The following is a 21,719-nucleotide window of genomic DNA, read 5'->3' as shown; positions in this document are numbered from 1 at the left end:
GTTAAGAAACATCAGAGGAAGTGGTATCTTAAGGGCCTGGAATAGTCAAAGAATTGGGAAAAGCTGTAAGGTCCTTGCTACTCTATCCAATTCTTAAATGTTGTGTAGTTGGGTAAAACAAAACTATGCCATCTGCTGTAATTGATAAAGTACAATATTTTCTTATGTTCATGAAATTTATAATATTTTTGGAATACTAAAAATCTTTCATCCCTCACATAGTTCAAAACCATTATATGTGTTCACTGTAAAAGGCCCTTCAAGCAGTAAGAAATCATCAAAAGTGTCATCACTGCATTGCAAAAAAAGGGGAGGGATTGTTGTGGCTTAGGAACACTGGTCCTTGACAGATGGAACGCCATGCGGTCAGCATGAAAAAATGTTTGTGTAAGGAGGTATTTGAACTTTGTATGACCTACATCTTATTATTGTAAATGTTGCACCTGTCCCCTATTTTAGTAAATAACAAACAGCTGCTTGCTGGTTCCTAAATAAATATTATATGGAATCTAGGGTTGAGGCTCTCAGTTTCAGAAGCTGTGAATCCCTTGGTTCCTTCTTCATTTCTGCTCTAGTGTCTTCCTTTCTGTCTATTTCTTCAGTTCTATGTCACCTTCCCTTTGTGCACACCTCCTGCTGAGCTGGTCTCAGCAGCTCCTGAGAACCAGCACCCTTCATGTCATCAAAAAGATTCTGTCCCCAAACTTTCATGTGGATGTGGAGGGATTTTGAAGACTGGATTTCTTCTTTTCTTTGTAATGGTGTTTTATTATCTGGAGATGATGTAGACTGGGAGTGGGGGGGTGGGGGGCTGTTCATCTCTTTGTAGACAACCTGAGCTGTACATGTCCTGAGCTGTGCATTTGGCACAATGAGAACTGCAGCCCTGCCCTTGGTAACCATGAAAAAACTCCAGTCCCCAGAGAAACAGTTTAGCAATGCAAACTCCGTAAACTTTAACTATTCTGGAAAATGCAACCCAAATGTGCTAAAAGCTTATCTAGAACGTATGAAGTCCATGCTAAAAGCTTACCTAGGATATGGAAGATATGTGTTTTGTTTGTTTTAAATTCTTTCTTCTTTTTTTTTAAATGTTACATTCAAAAAATATGAGGTCCCCATAAACCCCCACCCTTCATCCCACTACTCCCACATCAACAAACTCTTTCATCATCGTGGCACATTCATTGTATTTGGTGAATACATTTGGGTGCACTGCTGCACCACATGGATAGTGGTTTACATTGTAGTTTATACTCTCCCCCAGTCCACCCAGTGGACCATGGCAAGATATACAATGTCCCGCATCTGTCCCTGCAATACTACCCAGGACAACTCTAAGTCCTGAAAATGCCCCCCCCCCCATCATATCTCTTCTTCTCTCTTCCTACCATCAGCAACTACCATGGTCACTTTCTCTACATCAATGCTACATTCTTCCATTACTAATCACAATATTTCCAATACCACTCTAATCCACACTCTATTCCTCCATCCTGTGGGCCCTGGAATAGTTATGTCCACTCCACCTCTATTTTAAGAAGGGGGCTTAGATTCCACATAGATGATGGATGCAATTCTCCTGCTTGCAGTTGTAGGCATTCTTGGCTCCCTGATGTGGTGGTTGACCTTCTTCACCTCCCTGTTAGCTGGCCAGGGTAAGTCCAATAAACCAGATGGTAGGAGTTGCAAGTCTGCTGAGGCTCAGGGCCTGGCTGTCACATGGACAATCCAGAGATTCAGGTCTCCTGAATATACAACAACCCCAGCACCAACCACGGGTCTGGTAAAAGAACAGAAGAGGCAAGTGTAGAAAGGTCATATTTGAGTCCAACTCCATCACCCTCAGGAACACAAACTCCAAAGGAGGGCCAAATGACATGGCACTGAACTCCAGAGCTATCTGCCATGACCATAGAACCTGTGGGTCTCTGTAGCCCTCAGGAGAACCAGTACCTGCTTCTATCTACTTTGGCTGTCTCTCTAGCACCCTGCTGAGATGGGCATAAGCATTACTCCTCTGATGACCTCCAAAATCTTTTTAAGAGACTGATAGCCCCTTGAATAAAAGGGGGAAATGAAAAGGATGAATGAGTATATAAGACTGAGTCTCCAAAAAGAGCCAGGAGGTAATCAGAGGGGTCACCCTTCTGCACACTGAAGCAGAGTCCCAGAGACAGATCAAGTAGATACAACCCCAGGTATTGGTTCTTCTGAGGGTGATGGAGATGCTCAGATTCTATGGTCATGGCAGATGGAGCTCAGTACCATGTCAGTTGGCCCTATTTCGGAGTTTGTGTTTCTGTGTGATGGAGCTGGACTCAGAGGTGATCTTTGTTGACAAATCTCTCCTACTTTTTCCAGATCTGTAGTTGGCACTGGGGTTTAGTGTATACCCAGGGGACCTCATCTCTGGACTGACCATGTGATAGCCAGGCCCTGACCTCAACAGACTTGCAACTCCTACACTCTGGTTTATTGGACTTACCCCACTCAGCTAACATGGAGGTGAAGAAGGTCAACCACCACACCAGGGAGCCAAGAGTTCCTACAACTGAAAGCAGGATTGCATCCAGCATCCATGTGGAATCTAAGCCCCCTCTTGATAGAGATGTGGAGTGGACAGAACCATTCCAGGGTCGACAGGATGGAGGAATAGAGGATGGATTAGAGTGGACTTACTGACATTCTATTCATGAACTATTGTGATTGGTAATCGAAGAAAATGTGGCACTGGTATGGAGAAAGTGGCCATGGGAGCTGCTGGGGGTAGGGAGTGGGAGAAATAGATGTCAGGTGGGGGCATTTTTGGGACTTGGAGTTGTCCTGGGTGGTGCTGAGGGGACAGTTGCCAGATATTGTGTGTCCTCCCATAGCCCATTGCGTGAACTGTGAGAAAGTGTGGGCTACGATATTCACCATTTACCATGGGGTGCAGCAATGCTCAGAGATGTATTCACCAGGTGCAATGAATGTCTCATGATGATGTAGGAGATTGTTGTTGTGCAGGGAGGAGTGGGGTGAGGGAAGTGGGGGGCATACAGGGACCTCATATTTTTTCAATATAACATTTAAAAATAAATTAAGATTAAAAAATGAAAAAAAAAAGAGACTCATAGCCATATAAACACATTTGTCCTTTCCATTTTCCCCTTTTATCCAAAGTCAAAAAGCAGTTTTTAACACCTAATATTACATGTAGGCTGAGAAATCTGCTGGTCTGAGTACATCCTTTTATTCAAGGTCTTTTTCTAGTTACATCATCAGCTGGTACTTGGTAGTAATCCCTCAGTACCAGGGAGGCTCAACCCCAGAGACATGTCCCACATTTGGGGGAAGTTAATGCATTTACATGCTGAGTTTGGCTTAGAGAGTGGCCACATATGAGCAACATGGAGGTTCTCAGGAGCTAACTCTTAGGCACCCTGCAGCTCTAGGCCTATGGGTTCATATATGAGGCACACAGGCTCATAATCATAGCCATCAGTATCAAGGGCTCATTGGAAGATACATGTTAATTCAAGCTTAGTGAGCACTGAAACAAAGAACCATTTGGTCCTTCCTCATATAAAAAGAACTCAAAAATCTTGTTTGGGGCTCAGATTTTGCATGAGAACCTCTGAGCCCGGCCAGTTGTAAATATATCTTTTTCCCTCCCAAAATTATTCCTGAATCCTGGCCTTTCTATATGCAAATAACTGAAACTCTCTTGACTTCTACAACAGAGAGGATTTACTCAGGGACTGGAGGATGCATTCTTGCACACAGGAATCCTCTGGGGAATCTTTGGTTAACACACAGTTCCCATTCAAGGCCTCATGACTTGAGGAAGAACTCTTTGTAATGGGTTTCAAAGCCTCATAAGAGTCACTTGCCTAGACCTATTTTCAGAGGCCTTATTTCCATGACCTTTCTCTTGACACTGAATAGGTGGAAACTGATCAGACAGATCCAGAGGTTTATCCACTACCAAGTCACCACTGATGTAAAAATAACCGTCCATTGGAAAAGGAAAAGCATTTTCTTTATCAAAGGAGGCTTTTAGGGAAATGTATGTGGCTCAGGTGACTGAGCTCCTACCACATGGGAGCTCAAGCTTCAGTTCCCAGTACCTCCCAAAGAAGAGGAGCAAGATAGCAAGATGACAAAATGGGCTGGCATGATGGGTTGGCATGGCAATCTGAAGCAACAAGAAGACACAGTGAGATGACACAACCAAGAGACACAGCAAGGAAACACAATGAGAGATGCAACAAAGCAAGGAGCAGAGGTGGTTCAGGAGATTGGGCACCTCCCTCCCACAGGGGAGTTCCTAGGTTCAGTTCCCAGCACCTCCTAAAAAGAGACCAGCACACAACAAACAGACACAGCAAATGCAAACAATGAGGAGGTACAAAGAAAGAAAGAAAAATAAATAATTCTTTTAAAAAATGATCTCTGCCACACTTGCTTTTCAAAAAAAAAAAGGCTTTTAGGCAATTTATTTCATGATCACTTTCTTCCTCATTTTTATTCCTTTTGCATGTTCTTCCTTCCATTGGTTTCACAGGCACCAATCATTTATCAGTAATGCATCTTTAATTTGGGCAGTACTATCTTGTGCACCCATGGACTCATTTGTATTTTTATTTATAAACATCTGTTTTTTAGGATATGGCTGGCTAATGACCATGTTCACTTGAGACCCAAGATTATGATGTGTCAAAAAGAAGCTGTCTTCAGATTTTGATCTAGTTTTCTCTGATCTTGAGTTAGAAATATTGCTAAGAAGGACTCTTTTCAGATAGATTTTTAACCCCAGTCTCTAAAAGAGAAGTTGGCAGGCTTGTATTTGAAATTAAACATGTATAATCCTTGGGCCAGCCCTGGAATCAGCCAGGATCCTCTTAGTGGGATATGGTCCTTAGAGGCCATGAGCTACACCTCAGGTGAGTCACTGTTTTTAGGTTGTCATTGCCTCTTTTGTTTCCAGTAGACAGTGCCAGGAAATACCTATTTTCTGAGAAAAAACAATCATTCATTACTATAAACTTATGCTTCCAATTCAAAGTCTAGATACCAAGTTTTTGCTTAACCTTTTAGACTTTGGACTTACATCTCTTTTCTCTTACACTGAAGTCTTGGTTCATAGCAATATTAATATAATTATTTTTTAATTATTTATTTATTTTATTTTTTAATTTTTTTAATTAAAATTATTTATTTATTTTTAAAAATTACATTTAAAAAATATGAGGTCCCAATCACCCCACCGCCCCCACCCCCCACTCCCCCACAACAACACTCTCTCCCATCATCGTGAGACATCCATTGCACCCAGTAAGTACATCTCTGAACATCACTGCACCCCGTAGTCAATGGTCCACATCATAGCCCACACTCTCCCACGTTCCATCCAGTGGGCCCTGGGGGGATCTACAATGTCCCGTAATTGTCCGTGAAGCACCACCCAGGACAACTCCATGTCCCGAAAACGCCTCTCCATCTCATCTCTTCCGCCCATTCCCCAAACCCAGCAGCCACCATGGCTACCCTTCCCACACCCATTCCACATTTTCTCTATGGACATTGGATTGGTTGTGCCCATTGCACATCTATGTCAAGTGGGGGCTTAGATTCCACATGGATACTGGATGCACTCCTCCTGCTTTCAGTTGTAGACACTCTAGTCTCCATGGTGTGGTGGTTGACCTTCTTCAACTCCATGTTAGCTGAGTGGAGTCTGTCCAATAAATCAAAGTGTAGGAGCTGAAGTCTGTTGAGGCTCTGGGCCTGGGTGTCTTATTATCAGTCCAGAGATTCAAATCCCCTAAATATATCTTAAACCCCAACACCAACTACAATTCCAATAAAGTAGCATGCAAGTCTTGTGAAAAGAGATCCCCTCCAAGTCCAATTCCATCATGCAGAAACACCAGCTCCAAAGAAGGGCCATCTGCCGTGGCAGTGAACCCCATCTGCCATGACGATAGAACCCGTGGGTCTCTTTATCCCTCAAAAGAACCAATACCTGGGGTTGTATCTACTTTATCTTTCTCTTAGACTCTGCTCAGTTGTGCATAAGGGCATTCCTTCTGACAACCTCCAGACTCTTTTCAGAGACTCATAGCCTTATAATCTCATTTCTCCTTTCCATTTCCCCCTTACATTAGGTCAAACAGCATTTTGAAGTCATGTTATTATATGTAGACAAGGATATTCTGCTGATCCGTATTGAACCTTTAATTCAAGGTCATTTTCTAGTTGCATCTTCAGCTGGTATGTCGTAGTGATCCCTTGGTGCCAGGGAGGCTCATCCCCGGGTGTCATGTCCCACGCTGGGGGAATGCACTGCATCTACATGCTGAGTTTGGCTGTGAGAGTGGCCACATTTGAGTAACATGAAGGCTGTCAGGAGGAAACTCCCAGGCACAGTGCTACTCTAGGTCTTGTTCTTATTGCAGGTGTATAGGCTCAAAAGCATAGCCATTAGTATCAGGAACCCACTGTTGGGCCCTCCTTCCTTCCTGGTTCTTGCCATTGCACCTGGGGGACTGCCGCTGCTCCCCCAGGGTCCATGACAGTGACACCCCGGCCAGGGGCCCAGTTCCCCCCCAGCTGCTGTTTTTAATTGTTTCCACTATGAGTATATCTAGACATTACTATATACCCTGGGCATATGCCCTGTATAACTCCCTGTCAGCCATATATATCCTGTCATTAACATCCTATATCAGTATTCCTCCGCTGCCATTGTTGAACCACTCTGTGATCCAAAACTTCCTGTAAAGTGAATCCCAACATAATGTCAGCTTCACAAGAGTCTTAGATCACCGAAATTCATATATACAAAATACAGTACTTCCCCAGATCCACCGTAAAACCTTTTCCCTTCCACAGCGATAATCTTTTAGCTTATTCATATCATATTTCCTGAAACTGATGTACAGATTCTGAGACAATAGCTTTCAAACAAGGTGACATCTGTGCTTACTATGTGGTCCATACTTTAGATTGTACAGTTTTCTAAATTTTTTAGTTATCCTATGTTTTGCCTTATGGTTTACATTATTAGTCTGTCGTCCCCTATATGTTTCTGGTGTAATATTACATATTTTATATTCATCCTCGTGTACTCTCACAGAACTCCTCTCTTGCCCCCATATTTACCTTGGTTCCATCCATTCCACATCCATTTCCCCCTCCCCTTGGGGCCCACAATGCCAGCCAATCTCCATTTCCCGAGAAGCCATGTCCAGAGATACTTGCAGCAGTATTCAGGGCCTGACTTTCTCAACTGCCCTAATGCCCTGGGAGTCATCCTTTCTCACTAGAGATACAGTTCTCTCTATTTGACGGCATTAGTCCTCCCCAGGATGTGGGTCCACCCCAACTCTCACATTCTTGGGTCTCTTCCCAATGGTACAACTCACCTTGGCAAAATGAACCTTCAGCTATTCACCCAGAGTCCATCCCGCATCAGACCATACCCCCTGAGCATCCTAAACAGGTAACCCTCCTACTTATACTTTGATACGATTTTCTCAACATTTTGTTCTCAAAGAACACCTGACACTCTCCCATGTTCATATGTTGCCCGTCCCTCCCCCCAATTTTTGGACAATATTACCTCTCTGCCCATCCCCAGCCCCCCTCAAACCCACAAAGCCCCACCCGAAGGTAACCCCTTGCCCCCATTTTGTCCCTTCTTTGTGCTCATACTTACCGCCAGCTCATCACAGATTCCACCCCTACAGACGTTAACTCATATCCTTCCTCCACCCCCTGATTTCCTGTAAGCCTCTTTTCTGGAGTCTAGCTCTCTGAGGCAGTTTGCTTATTCCATATCATTGAGGTCATGTAGTATTTGTCCTTCAATGCCTGGGTTGCTTCACTCAACATAAGATTCTCAAGGTTCATCCATGTTATCACATGTGATTGTAGTGTATTTGTTCTAACAGCTGAGTAGTATTCCATTGTGTGTATATACCACATTTTATTGATCCACTGGTCTGTTGATGGACATTGGGATTGATTCCAACTTTTGGCGATAGTAAACAATGCTGCTATGAACATTGATGTACATATATGTTTGTGTCCTTGTTTTCAGTTCTGACGGGTATATACCCAGCAGTGGTATTGCTGGGTCATATGGCAAATCTATGGTTAGTTGTTTGAGAAACCACCAAACTGTCCTCCAGAGTGGCTGGATCCTTCTGCATTCCCACCAGCAGTGGATGAGTGCCCCATTTCTCCACATCCTCTCCAGCATTTGTATTCTTCTGTTTTTTTCATAGCTGCCAATCTTATGGGAGTAAGATGGTATCTCATTGTAGTTTTGATTTGCATTTCCCTGACAGCTACATATTTGGAGCATTTTTTCATGTGATTTTTAGCCATTCGTATTTCTTCTTTGTTTTTTTTTTTTTAAGATTTATTTATTTATTTCTCTCGCCTACCCCCGCCCCCCCCCCCCCGGTTGTCTTTTCTCTGTGTCTATTTGCTGCGTCTTCTTTGTCCACTTCTGTTGTTGTCAGTGGCATGGGATTCCGTGTTTCTTTTTGTTGTGTTATCTTCTTCTGTCAGTTCTCTGCGTGCGAGGCACCATTTCTAGGCAGGCTGCACTTTCACACTGGGCAGCTCTCCTTATGGGGCACACACCTTGTGCATGGGGCTCCCCTTTGTGGGGGCACCCCTCCATTGCAGGGCACTCCTTGCACATATCAGCACTGCACATGGGCCAGCTCCACATGGGACAAGAAGGCCCGGGGTTTGAACCATGGACCTCCCATGTGGTAGACGGATGCCCTAACCACTGGGCTAAGTTTGCCACCCTCTACTTCTTCTTTGGAGAAGTGTCTGTTTGAATCTTTTTCCCATTTTTCAAATTGGTTGTTTGTCTTTTTATTTTCAAGATATAGGAGTTCTTTATATATGCAGGTTAAAATTCTCCTATCCGATACATGGTTACCAAATATTTTCTCCCATTGTGTAGGCTCCCTTTTTACTTTCTTGACAAACTCCTTTGAAGTGCAGAAGGCTTTAATTTTGAGGAAGTCCCATTTACCTATTTGTTCTTATGCTACTCATGCTTTTGGTGTGATATTCATGAAGACATTTCCTATTACAAGGTCTTGTAGATGTTTCCCTACACTGCTTTCCAAGGTCTTTATGGTCTTGGCTCTTATATTTAGGTCTCTGATCCATCTTGAGTTGATCTTTGTATAAGGTGTGAGATGGTAATCCTCTTTCATTCTTTTTGTTGTTGTTGTTGTTGTTTATTTTGTTTGTTTGTTTTGTTTTTGGTGCTGAAACCTGGGAACGAACCAACTCTTTCATTCTTTTACATATGGATATCCAGTTCTCCAGGCACCATTTGTTGAATAGGCCATTCTCTCCCAGTTGAGAGGGTTTGGTGGCTTTATTGAATATTATATGACTATATATATGATGTCCTATATCAGAATTTCAATTCGATTCCATTGGTCCATGTGTCTCTCCTTGTGCCAATACCATGCTGTTTTCACTACTGTAGCTTTGTAGTATGTTTTGAGTCAGGTAGTGTGATTCCTCCAATTTCATTTTTCTTTTTTAATATGTCTTTGGTTATTTGGGGCCTCTTTCCTTTCCAAATAAATTTCATAGTTAGTTTTTCTAGTTCCTTAAAGAATGCTATGTTGATTTTTATTGGGATTGCATTGAATGTGTAGATCAGTTTTGGTAGGATAGACATCTTAATAATATTTAGTCTTCCTATCCCTGAAAGGGAATATTCTTCCATTTATTTAGGTCTTCTTTGATTTCTTTAAACAGTCTTGTGTAGTTCTTTGTGTATAAGTTCTTTACCTCTTTAGTTAAATTTATTCCAAGTATTTGTTTTTTTTTTATTTACTATTGTAAATGATATTTCTTTCTTGATTTCCTCCTGAGCTTCCTCATTATTGGTGTACAAAATGCTACTGAATTTTGTGCATTGATCTTATAACCTGCGACTTTACTAAACTCATTTATGAGTTCTAGAAGCTTTGTTGTAAACCTCTCAGAGTTTTCTATGTATACGATCATGTCATCCACAAATAATGAAATTTTGACTTCTTCCTTTCCAATTTGAATGCCTTTTTTATCTGGTTCTTGCCTAAGTGCTCAAGCAAGTACTTCTAAGACAATGTTAAATAGAAGGGGAGAGAGTTGGCATCCTTGTCTTATTCCTGATCTTAGAGGGAAGGATTTTACAATTTCACTATTGTAAATGATGTTGGCTGTGGGTTTTTCATATATACTATTTATCACATTCAAGAAATTTCCTTGTATTCTGATCTTTTGGAGTGTTTTTATCAAGAAAGGGTGTTGTAATTTGTCAAATGATTTTTCTGCATCTATAGATATAATCATGTGATTTTTTTCCTTCAATCTGTTTATGTTGTGTATTACATTGATTGATTTTCTTATGTTGAACCATCCTTGATACCTGGAATGAATCCCACTTGGTCGTGGTGTATAATTCATTTAATGTGTTGTTGAATATGATTAGCAAGTATTTCGTTAAGTATTTTTGCGTCTAGGTTCATTAGAGAAATTTGTCTGTAATTTTCCTTTCTTGTGATGTCTTTGTTTGGCTTTGGTACTAGGGTAATGTTGGCCTCATAGAAGGAGGTTGGTAATGTTCCTTCTGTTTTGATTTTTTGGAAGAGTTTTAGCAGGATTGGTGTTAGTTCTTTCTAGAATGTTTTGTAGAATTCACCTGTGAAGCCACCTGGCCCTGGGCTCTTCTTAGTTGGGAGGTTTTTAATGACTGATTCCATCTCTTTACTTGTAATTGGTTTGTTGAGATCATGAATTTCTTCTGTCGTCAATATAGGCAGCTTATGTGTTTCTAGGAATTTGTCCATTTCCTCTAAATTGTCATTTTGTTGGAATATAGTTTTTCAAAGTATGCTCTTATGATGGTCTTTATTTCTGTGGAGTCAGTGGTGATATCTCCTTTCTCATTTCTTATTTTGTGTATTTGCATCTCCTCTCTTTTTCTCTTTGTTAGTCTCACTAAGGGTTTGTCAATCTTATTGATCTTCTCAAAAAACTAGCTCTTGGTCTTGTTTATCTTTTCAAGTGCTTTCTTATTTTCTATTTCCTTTAGTTCTGCCCTATCTTTGTTATTTCTTTCTTTCTTCTTCCTGTGGGATTTCTTTGTTGCTTTTTTTCTAATTCCTCCAAATGTGCAGGTTGTTTTTCAATTTTGGCTCATTATTCTTTTTTGATATATGAATTTATGGCTATAAATTTCCCTCTCTGTTCTGCTTTGCTGCATCCCATAAGTTTTGGTAGTTTGTGTTATCATTATCATTTGTTTCAAGGTAGTCATTGATTTCTTTTCAGATTTCCTCTTTGACCCACTGTTTTTCTAAGAGTGTGCTGTTTAATTTCCATATCTTGGTGTGAAATCTGGGCCTCTGGCCCTTGCAGATTTCCAGCTTCTCTCCACTGTGGTCAGAGATATTATTTTGTATGAATTCGATTTTCTGAATTTATTAAGCCTTTCTTTGTGGCCTAGCCTATAGTCTATCTTGGAGAATGATCCATGTGCACTTGAGAAAAATGTATATCCTGCTGTATTTGGGTGTAATGATCTATATATGTCTTTTAGATCCATCTCCTCTAATATACTGTTCAAATATTTTGTTTCTTTAGTGATTCTCTTTTGAATCACTGTCCAAAGTTGATAGTAGTGTATTAATATCTCCCACTACAATTGTAGAGGCATCTATTATTTCACGTAGTTTTTCCAGTGTTTGCCTCACATATTTGGAGGCACCCTTGTTAGAAGCATAAATATTTATGATTGTTCAATCTTCTTGACAGATTGTCCCTTTCACTAATATGTAGCAACCTTCTTTGTCTCTCACAATTGTTTTGCATTTAAAGTCTATTTTGTCTGATATTAGTATAGCTACTCCTGCCTTTTTTGGTTATTGTTTGCTTGTATGATTGTTTTCCCACCATTCACTTTCAGCCTCCAAGAGTCTCTGGGTCTGAGATGTGTCTCTTTTAGACAGCATATAGATGGGTCAAATTTCCTTTTCCAATGTCCCAGTCTGAATCTTTTGATAGGTGAGTTTAATCCATTGACATTCAGTGTTATTACTTTCAAGGAATTATTTGTGTTAGCCATATTTTGATTGGACTTCTGTTTGTCATATATTGTGTTTTTTTCCCTCTCTTTTTGTCTTTTTTGTTGCTCTTACACTCTCCTCCAACTCTGCCTATCCTGTTGTTTCCTTTCTTCCTGCAGAACTCCCTTTAGAATTTCTTGAAGGGGAGGTTTCTTGTTGGCATACTCTTTCAGTTTCTGTTTATCTGTGAATATTTTGAACTCTCCATCATTTTTGAATGCTAGTTTAGCTAGATAGAGTATTCTTGGTTGGAAATTTTTTTCTTTTAGTACCTTGACTATATCATACCACTACCTTCTTGCCTCCATGGTTTCAAATGAGAAATCAGCACTTAATCTTATGGAGCTTCCCTTGTATGTGATGGTTTTCTTTTCTCTTGCTGCTTTTAGAATTTTCTTTTCATCTTGAGTGTTGGATAATTTGACAAGATATGTCTTTGGGTGGGCCTGTTGGGATTTATGACGATTGGGGTGCAATGTACTTCTTGGATATGTACATCTGTCTCTTTCAGTAGATTTGGGAAGTTTTCAGCCATTATTTCCTACAACACTCCTTCTGACCCCTTTCCCTTCTCTTCCCCTTCTGGGATGCCTATAATACGTATGTTTGAGCGTTTTGCATTGTCATTCAGGTCCCTAAGTCCTAGCTGGATTTTTTCTATCTTTTTATTGATGATTTCCACTATCTGTTTGATTTCCGATGTACTGTCTTCCACATCACTAATTCTCTGCTCTGCCTCTTCCAGTCTGCTGATATTTGCTGCAAGTGTATTTTTGATTTCTTGAACTGTAGTGTTCATTCCCATCATATCTGTTATCTTTTTGCGTATGTCTGCAATTTCCCCTCCAAGTGTTGTCTTCATGTTGCTAACCTCTTCCTTCATTAAATTTGTCAGTGATAAATGTTCTGAGATCTTTCATTACTTGTGCGAAGTTCTGCTCCCCTTCCTGGTTTTTAGTTTGTTCATTGGATTCAGCCATGTTTTCCTGATTACTGGTTTGGTTTGTAGATTTTTGTTGCTGTCTGGTCATCATTTTATCTTGATGAATTTAATCAGTTCCTTAGCTTCTCTCTCTAGTCTTGGGGATTAATTAGCTGTTGTTTTTGTGTAAGTGTTATATCTTCTCTTTGTCACTTTCTTCTTATTCTAATTTCTTATTGCTGTTGAGTTCACTTTAAAGGAATGTATTTGGGCCAGGGAAAGGCAATTGTGTAAGCAAGGAAAAAGTGTAAAGTAGTATTGGTGATAAATGTTAACAGAGCAACAATATGAGATCTTGGAGGATGGATATTAGATTCATGTAAGTTGTGTAGAGTTATAGCAGTAGTTAGAGTACCTATAATGGGGTAGTCAACTGAATATGGGAGGAATATGGTATGAGTTAAAAAGGTAGTGTTTTCATGAGAGAAGGAAAGAGAAAAGAAAGGCAATAGTTTCAAGAGTGGATAACAGACAGAAAACAAAACAAAGGTATTAGAAATTAAGAGTTAGACACTTTGGGGATCAAAGAAAGGGAGGTAGAATATAGGAGAGACAGTAGATGATGGAGGATATCAAGATGTAGGGGAAAGGGGATATTGTAGGTAGCCAAAATCAATTCACACAGAAATGAGGCAGCAGAGGATGAGGAAACCAAGCAAATATGAGGTGTTCCCTGCAGCACCTATTGTATAATTAAGATAAAATAAAATAAGAAGAAAATGAGAGACAAGAGAGGGGGGAAAAAAAGAGGAGAAAGGAAGAAAGAAAAAGGGGGTGGGTAAAGGGTGGGGAAAAACTACGGAAAAGAAAAAAAAGATATAGAACAACCACAACAGCAACAACAACAACAAAAAAAAACCCTAAATAACTGAAAAGAAAAAAAAAAAGACTTTGGGGGATACGCTGGGAGAAAAGAGTCAGAGATAATGCAATGTTAGCCATCAGGACATTAAAAAAAATGAAAATAAAAACAAAACAAAACAAAAAAGAAAAAATGCAAACGTTGAGGGCTAGGACATTCAAGGACCTCATATGGACCTCAGGGTGTGATGGATTCAGGGATGGAAAGTCTGAGATATTGAAGACTCAAGAGGTGTGAGTCTCTGGGGTGTGGGCCACCAGGGTTTAGGGGACTCAGACCTGGCAACCTCAAGTCCAGTTAACTGGGAGCCTGGGAGCACTGCAGTGCAACACAGCCTTCAGGGATCCCCACAGCAGGGTGCCAGCCCTATGGGTGAGGTCACATCTGCAAACTCTATCCTGTGTCTGAACCCCGCAATTCACTCACTCACTGGGGTCTATTCTGTGGATGTATCACCAATTTGCCTTCAGGACACTTCCCACTCTGTAAGCCCCCAGAACGGCTACCTGGTGGTGCCTCTACACTGCAGCCAATTTAATGACGCAGATCAGTAGCCAGGCCCGGGGTGGGGCTCTAGCCAGAAACGCCGATAACAGAGTCCAAAACCCAATATCCCATGCTTTGCAAAATATTCCCCTAATAGGCTTCTAGACGTCTCCCACCCTGCCAGACCCTGAAACAGCCTCCTGATGGTGTCTATTTATTGCTAGCAATTTAAGTCCACTGCAGATCAGCAGTTGGGCTTGAGGGGGTGGGGCTCTAGGTGGAAGCGCTATTATTTGTGTCCACAATCAAAAATTCCCCTCTTTGCAATAAAACTCCCGTTTGTCTCCCCAAATGGGTCTGCAAAGGCCTCCTGTCCTGTTAGCCCCCCAATAGCCTGCTTAGGGCTTATGAATTCCCCAGTACCACAGAGCCTCCAGAAATTGCCACTGTAGCGCTGGTGCTGTGGCTCCACCGACCCCAGGAGGGAGTGTCCTGCACGCAGCTCCCACCTCCGTGTAATAGAGTCTCAATTATATCTTATAGACAAATTTTCTCTGTTACCTTCCCACCAAATCGATGTCCAGACATCTCCTGCCCTGCAAAAATCCCAAAACAGCCTGGTCCCAAAGAACCTCCAACGCTGCCCAGCCACTTCTTTGCAGGAGTTATTATCAAGTGTGCTCACTCAGCCACCATCTTGCCCCGCCCCCCCCAAACAATAGTATTTGGTATATCCATATAGTTTGCTTTCATCACTATCGTCATTATTAGAGCATTTTCATTATTTCAATAAAAATAAACAAAAAACATACAAACAGAAAAGAATATTCTTTACCTCTCAATCTCTCTGTTTCCTCTGCTGTAGATAGCTGTTATTTAAGGCTATTCTTTTTTTTTTTTTCAGTTTTTTTAAAATTTTTTATTCATTTTTTAAAAAAATATTACATTCAAAAAATACGAAGTTCCATTCAACCCCACCGCCCCCACCCCCCACTCCCCCCACAGCAACACTCTCTCCCATCATCATGACACATCCATTGCACCTGGTAAGTACATCTCTGGGCATCGCTGCACCCCATAGTCAATGGTCAACATCATAGCCCACACTCTCCCACATTCCATCCAGTGGCCCCTGGGGGGATCTACAATGTCCCGTAGTTGTCTGTGAAGCACCACCCAGGATAACTCCAAGTCCTGAAAATGCCTCCCCATCTCATCTCTTCCTCCCATTCCCCGCACCCAGCAGCCACCATGGCCACCCTTCCCACTCAAATGCTGCACTTTCTCTGTGAACATTGGTTTGGTTGTGTCCATTGCACATCTATGGCAAGCGGGGGCTTAGATTCCACATGGATACTGGATGCAATTTCCTGCTTTCAGTTGTAGGCACTCTAGTCTCCATGGTGTGGTGGTTGACCTTCTTCAACTCCATGTTAGCTGAGTGGAGTAAGTCCAATAAATCAGAGTGTAGGAGCTGAAGTCTGTTGAGGCTCAGGGCCTGGCTATCATATTGTCAGTCCAGAGATTCAAATCCCCTAAATATATCTTAAACCCCAACACCAACTACAATTCCAGTAAAGTAGCATGAAAGTCTTGTGAAAAGAGATCCCATCTGAGTCCAGTTCCATCATGCAGAAACACCAGCTCCAAAGAAGGGCCTACTGACATGGCAGTGAACCCCATCTGTTATGGCTATTCTTGTACAATTATTTATTTATTTATTAAGAAGTTTCATTGAGATATATTCACATACCATATGATCTACCTAAAGTGTATAATCGATGGTTTTTAGTATAATTACAATGTTGTGCATTCATCATCACAAAAAATTTTTGAATTATTTTATTACTCCAAAAAAACCCATCCATCCATCCTAGCATACCTTCCGTAGCCCTACAGAACAAATTATCAAATTTCATCTTTAGAAATTGATTTATATTCATATTTTTATAGATGGAATCATACAATATGTTACACAATATATTTAGTTCATAGTAACACAATCATACAGTATTTGTCCTTTTGTGTCTGGCTTGTCTCACTCAACATAATGTCTTCCAGGATCAGCCATGTTGTCATATGATTTATGACTTCATTTTTTCTTATAGCTGCATAATATTCCCTTGTGTGAATACACCACAGTTTCTCCATTCATCAGTTGATGGACGCCTGGGTTGTTTCCAACTTTTGGCAATCGTGAATAATGTCACTATGAACATAAGTGCGCAGATGTCTATTTGTGTCACTGCTCTCAGTTCTGCTGGGTAAACACCCAGTGGTGTTATTGGAGGGTCATGTGGCAAATCTATCTTCAACTTCTTTAGGAATGCTCAAACAGCCCTCCACAATGGCTGTACCATTCTGCATTCCCACCAACAGTGAATAAGTGTTTCTATCCCTCTACATCCTCTCCAACATTTACAGATTTCTGACTTTCAAAAGTGGCCAGTCTAATAGGTATGAAATATCTACAATCAAATTGTAGTTTTGATTTCCATTTCCCTGATCACTACTGATGTTGAACATTTTTTCATGCATTTCTTCACCATTTGTATTTCTTCTTTGGACAAATGTATGTTCAAGTCCTTCACCCATTTTAAAAAATTGGGTAGTATTTTTATTGTTCAATTGTATTATCTCTTTGTATATCATGGATATTAAACCTTTATGGGATATGTCCTTGCCAAATATTTTCTCCCATTGAGTCGGCTGCCTTTTCACCATTTTGACAAAAGTCTTTGAGGTGTAAAAGTGTTTAATTTTGAGGAGGTACGATTTGTCTATTTTTTTTCTTTTGTTACTCATACTTCAGGTTTAAGGCAAAGCAACGATATAATTTATCATTCAGTTCAGGACAATTTTGAGATGGGAAGTGGGCACTGTTAAAAGTTATGGTGGGGCAACACACGATGACTGTCCCCAGCCAAAGGTACCTGTCAGTATTCTTTGGGGTCATTTTGGGGAATACGCTAAGTTCACTTCTCTGACCTTCCTGGATGAACTGGAAGCACCTTGGGGGGCAGTTGACCTTAGGATCTCTCCTCCCATTAGATCTAGACTAGACCTTACATGGGGTAATGGTTCAGAATTTATTTAAGGATGATGAAGGTCCCAGATTGGGACCAACAATGTGAGCATCGCAAAATCTGCAATGGCAGACTTGGCCACCAGGGGGCTCCAGCTCCCAGCTGTGGTCAAGCATTCCTGCAAGTCCTTGTTCTGCCCCTCACCCACCAGATATAGGCACTGGCTGGCACTGGGTAGTGGGAGTCATTGATGATGAAGATGATGTTGGGCAGGGTGCTGATGGTTCCACAGTTGAGGATGTGCTGTCAGAGGAGAGGGAGGATGGAAAAACCTTGGCTCAGAGGATCTTCCCATTTGTCAAGACCCCCAAGTGACCCTGTGGAATGACCCTGTACCTTGCCTTGGATGTGCTTGGCACCAATGGTGTTGTGGATGTTGAAGACGGAGTTATGTGGGCCACTCAACAAGAAGGTCCCACTATCAAGAATGACCTTGCAGCCACCCTCACAAGCAATCACATCCCCTTCATGGAAATGCTGAGGCAGGGGACAGAGCAGTCACCAGGGTCACTGTTCTGCCTCTTGGCCACTCCTCCCTGTGTTCTTTCCAGAAGAGCCCTTATGCTTTTTTTCCCTTTCCTCTGGTCACACCAACCTTTGGGTGACATTCAGTTCTCCAAAGCACTAAGCTCCTTCTTGCCTCAGGGCCTTGGCACATGCTGTCCTCCCTGCTAGACCTCCCTGTAGTAGTCAGCCAAAGGGATGCTGATGTAAAATACCAGAAATTGCATGGTTTTCATAAAGGGTTATTATCTGGGGTAGGCGCTTCCATATACGAGGCCATAAAGCATAAGTTACTTCCCTCACCAAAGTCTATTTGGAGCAAGATGGCTGCCGACATCTGCGAGAGTTCAGGCTTCCTGGGTTCTTACATTCCTGGGGCTTGCTTTTCTATGGGTTCAAGATTCCTTTCTTCCTGGGGCTGGCTTCTCTTTCCTCTGTATGTTGACTTCCTGGGGCTCCAGCTTAACTCTTTAGCATCAAACTCCAACATCAGAAACCTCAACTCTGTTCTTTGCCATGTCTTTTATTTGAGAGTCCCCACCCAGCAAGTGTGGGGACTCAATGCCATAATCATAACTCAATCATGCTCAGGTACAGATCAGATTGCAAACATAATGCAATATCTATTTTTGGAATTCATAAGCATATCAAACTGCTACACCTCCATACTCCATTTTTCTGGCGAAATACTCCTCACTCTCCAGGTTCCAGGTTACTGTCACTTCCTCAGGGAAGAACTCACCCCAGACTAGACCATGCTGTAATTTTCTCCATCTACATACCTGCAATCGTTTCTAGCACAGATCCTCATGGCAATGAATTATTTGCATGACTCATATCATGTATGTCTACCCAAATACGTGGGGAGATCACTAAGAGCAGATTGTATCCTCTGTGCCTCCCTCAGGTTCCTAGTATACAGCAGATGCTCAAGGTGTGCTTGTTGAATGAATGAATGAATTATTCAAAGAATGAATGAAGGACAGCTTGAGACTTGTATCCAGGGTCTGATTGACTTTGGGGTAACAGGCTGCTCTGGAAGATGTCATCTCCCCAGCAGTCCCCCAACTCAGTGGCCCTGGGGTCTTGGGGCCCTCTGGGGGAGTTCAAGAGGCAGAAGCACTACCTGCGCTCACCCAAGGGAACGAGAAATACTAGAGAAGCCTTCAAAAGACATTTTGTGTTTATCTTGATGATATCACACAGAATCTGTTTAATTTTTTTCACTTTATTTTATTTTTTCACTGCTAAACAAATTTATTTACTTTTTTACATTAAAAATATAAGAGGTTCCCATATACCCCACTCTCCACATCCCCGACTCCTCCCACATCAACAACTTCTTTCATTAATGTGATACATTCATTGCATTTGTTGAATACATTTTGGAGCACTTCCATACAGCATGGATTATAGTTAACATGCAGTGGGTTTTGGCAGGATATATAATGTCCTGCACCTGTCCCTACAGTATCATTCAGGACAACTCCAAGTCCCAAAAATGCCCCCATATCACTCCTCTTTTTCCCTTTCCCTTCAGTAACTTCCATGGCTCTGTCTCCACAGCAATGATATAATTTCTTCCATTACTAGAGTCACAATAATTCTGTAGTAGAATACAAGTAAGTTCACTCTAACCCATATTTCTTTTTTTATTTTCATTTTTTTGTTTATTTTTCTTTTTTATTTTTGTCTTTATTTTTTTAATGTTACATTAAAAAAATATGAGGTCCCCATATGCCCCCAACCCCTTACCTCACTCCTCCCCCCATAACAACAACCTCCTCCCTGATCATGAGACATTCATTGCACTTGGTGAATACATCTCTGAGCACCACTGCACCTCATGGTCAATGGTCCACACCATAGCCCACACACTCCCACAGTCCACCCAGTGGGCCATGGGAGGGCATAAATGTCTGGTAACTGTCCCTGCAGCACCACCCAGGACAACTCCAACCCCCAAAAATGCCCCCACATCACATCTCTTCCTCCCACTCCCTACCCCCAACAGCCACCATGTCCACTTTCTCCATACCAAAACCACATTTTCTCCAATTACTAATAAGAGTAGTTCATGAATAGAATATCAGTAAGTCCACTCTAATCTATACTCTATTCCTCCATCCTGTGGACCTTAGAATGGTTGTGTTCACTCCACATCTATATCAAGAGGGGGCTTAGATTCCACATGAATGCTGGATGCAATTCTCCTGCTTTCAGTTGTAGGCACTCATGGCTCCCTGGTGTGGCGGCCAAACTTCTTCACCTCCATGTTAGCTGAGTGGGGTAAGTCCAATAAACCAGCGTGTAGGAGTTGCAAGTCTCTTGAGGCTCAGGGCTTGGCTATCACATGGTCAGTCCAGAGATTCAGGTCCCCTGGGTATACATTAAACCCCAGCACCAACTACAGTTCTTGTAAAAGTAAAGGAGAGACTTGTGAAGAAAGATCACATCTGAGTCCAGCTCCATCACACAGAAACACAAACTCCAAAGTCAGGCCAGCTGACATGGCACTGAACTCTATTTGCCATGACCATAGAACCTGTGGTTCTCTGTAGCCCTCAGAAGAACCAATACCTGGTGTTGTACCTACTTTATCTGTCTCTGGGACTCTGCTCAGGTGTGCATAAAGGCAACTTCTCTGATAACCTCCCAGCTCTTTTTAGAGACTCATAACCATATAAACCCATTTGTCCTTTCCATTTCCCCCTTTTATCCAAAATCAAAAAGCAGTTTTTAACTCCTGATATTACACATAGGATGAAATATTCTGCTGGTCTGATTTGATCCTTTTATTCAAGGTCTTTTTCTAGTTACATCATCAGCTGGTGCTCGGTAGTAATCCCTAAGCACCAGGGATGCTCATCCCCGTGTAACCCATATTTCATTTCTCCATCCTGAGGGTCCTGGGATGGTGATTCCCACTCCACCTCTGTATTGAGAGGGGGCTTAGATCACATATGGAGGATGGATGGGATTCTCCTGCTTGCAGGTGTAAACTCTCTCAGTTCCTTTGTGTGGTGATTGACCATCCTCACCACCTTGTTAGCTGACTTGGGTAAGTCCGATGAACTGGAAAGGAGTTGCAACTCTGTTGAGGCTCAGGGCCTAGCTGGCACTTCGACAGTCCAGATGTTTGAGTCTCCCAGGCATATGTCAATCACAGCATCAACCACGGGTTCAGAAATAGTGACATAAGAGGTATGTGTTGAGAAGTCACATCTGAGTCTAACTCCATCAAACTCAGGAGCACAAATTCCAAAGTAGGGCCTGCTGACAAGGCACCAAACTCCAGAGCCATGTGCCATGATGGTAGAAACTGTGTGTCTCTGTAGCCCTTAGGAGCACCACTACCTTGGGTTTTACCTACTTTAGTTATCTCTGAGATCCTGCTAAGGTGTGCATGACTGTGACCATTCTGATGACCTCCAGACTCATTTTGAAGTCTCTTAGCCATATAAACTCATTTGTCTTTACCAGGAACCTGTTTAGTGATTGCCTGCAAGTTCTCACTCCTGGATTCCCAGGTCCTGATGCTGTCATAGTCCTTGTCCTTTTGTGTGCCCGGGGTGGGGGGACAGTGGGCAGGGGGTTCTTTTGCATGATTTGCTCTATTGGTGGGCCTTTTCTCCTGGGGTGACCAACTTCTC

General features: G+C 41.8%; 1 pseudogene; it reads right to left on the bottom strand.

Moving 5' to 3' along the window:
* Nucleotides 1-3,716: 3,716 nt before the first annotated feature.
* On the bottom strand, nt 3,717-18,403 carry LOC101419363 (DNA endonuclease RBBP8-like; annotated as a pseudogene).
* Between the last annotated feature and the right edge of the window lie 3,316 nt (nt 18,404-21,719).

Source organism: Dasypus novemcinctus, chromosome 10, assembly GCF_030445035.2.
Source record: "Dasypus novemcinctus isolate mDasNov1 chromosome 10, mDasNov1.1.hap2, whole genome shotgun sequence".
NCBI lineage: Eukaryota > Metazoa > Chordata > Mammalia > Cingulata > Dasypodidae > Dasypus > Dasypus novemcinctus.
Note: the sequence above shows the minus strand (reverse complement) of the source record. Positions and strands in the feature narration are given on the sequence as shown.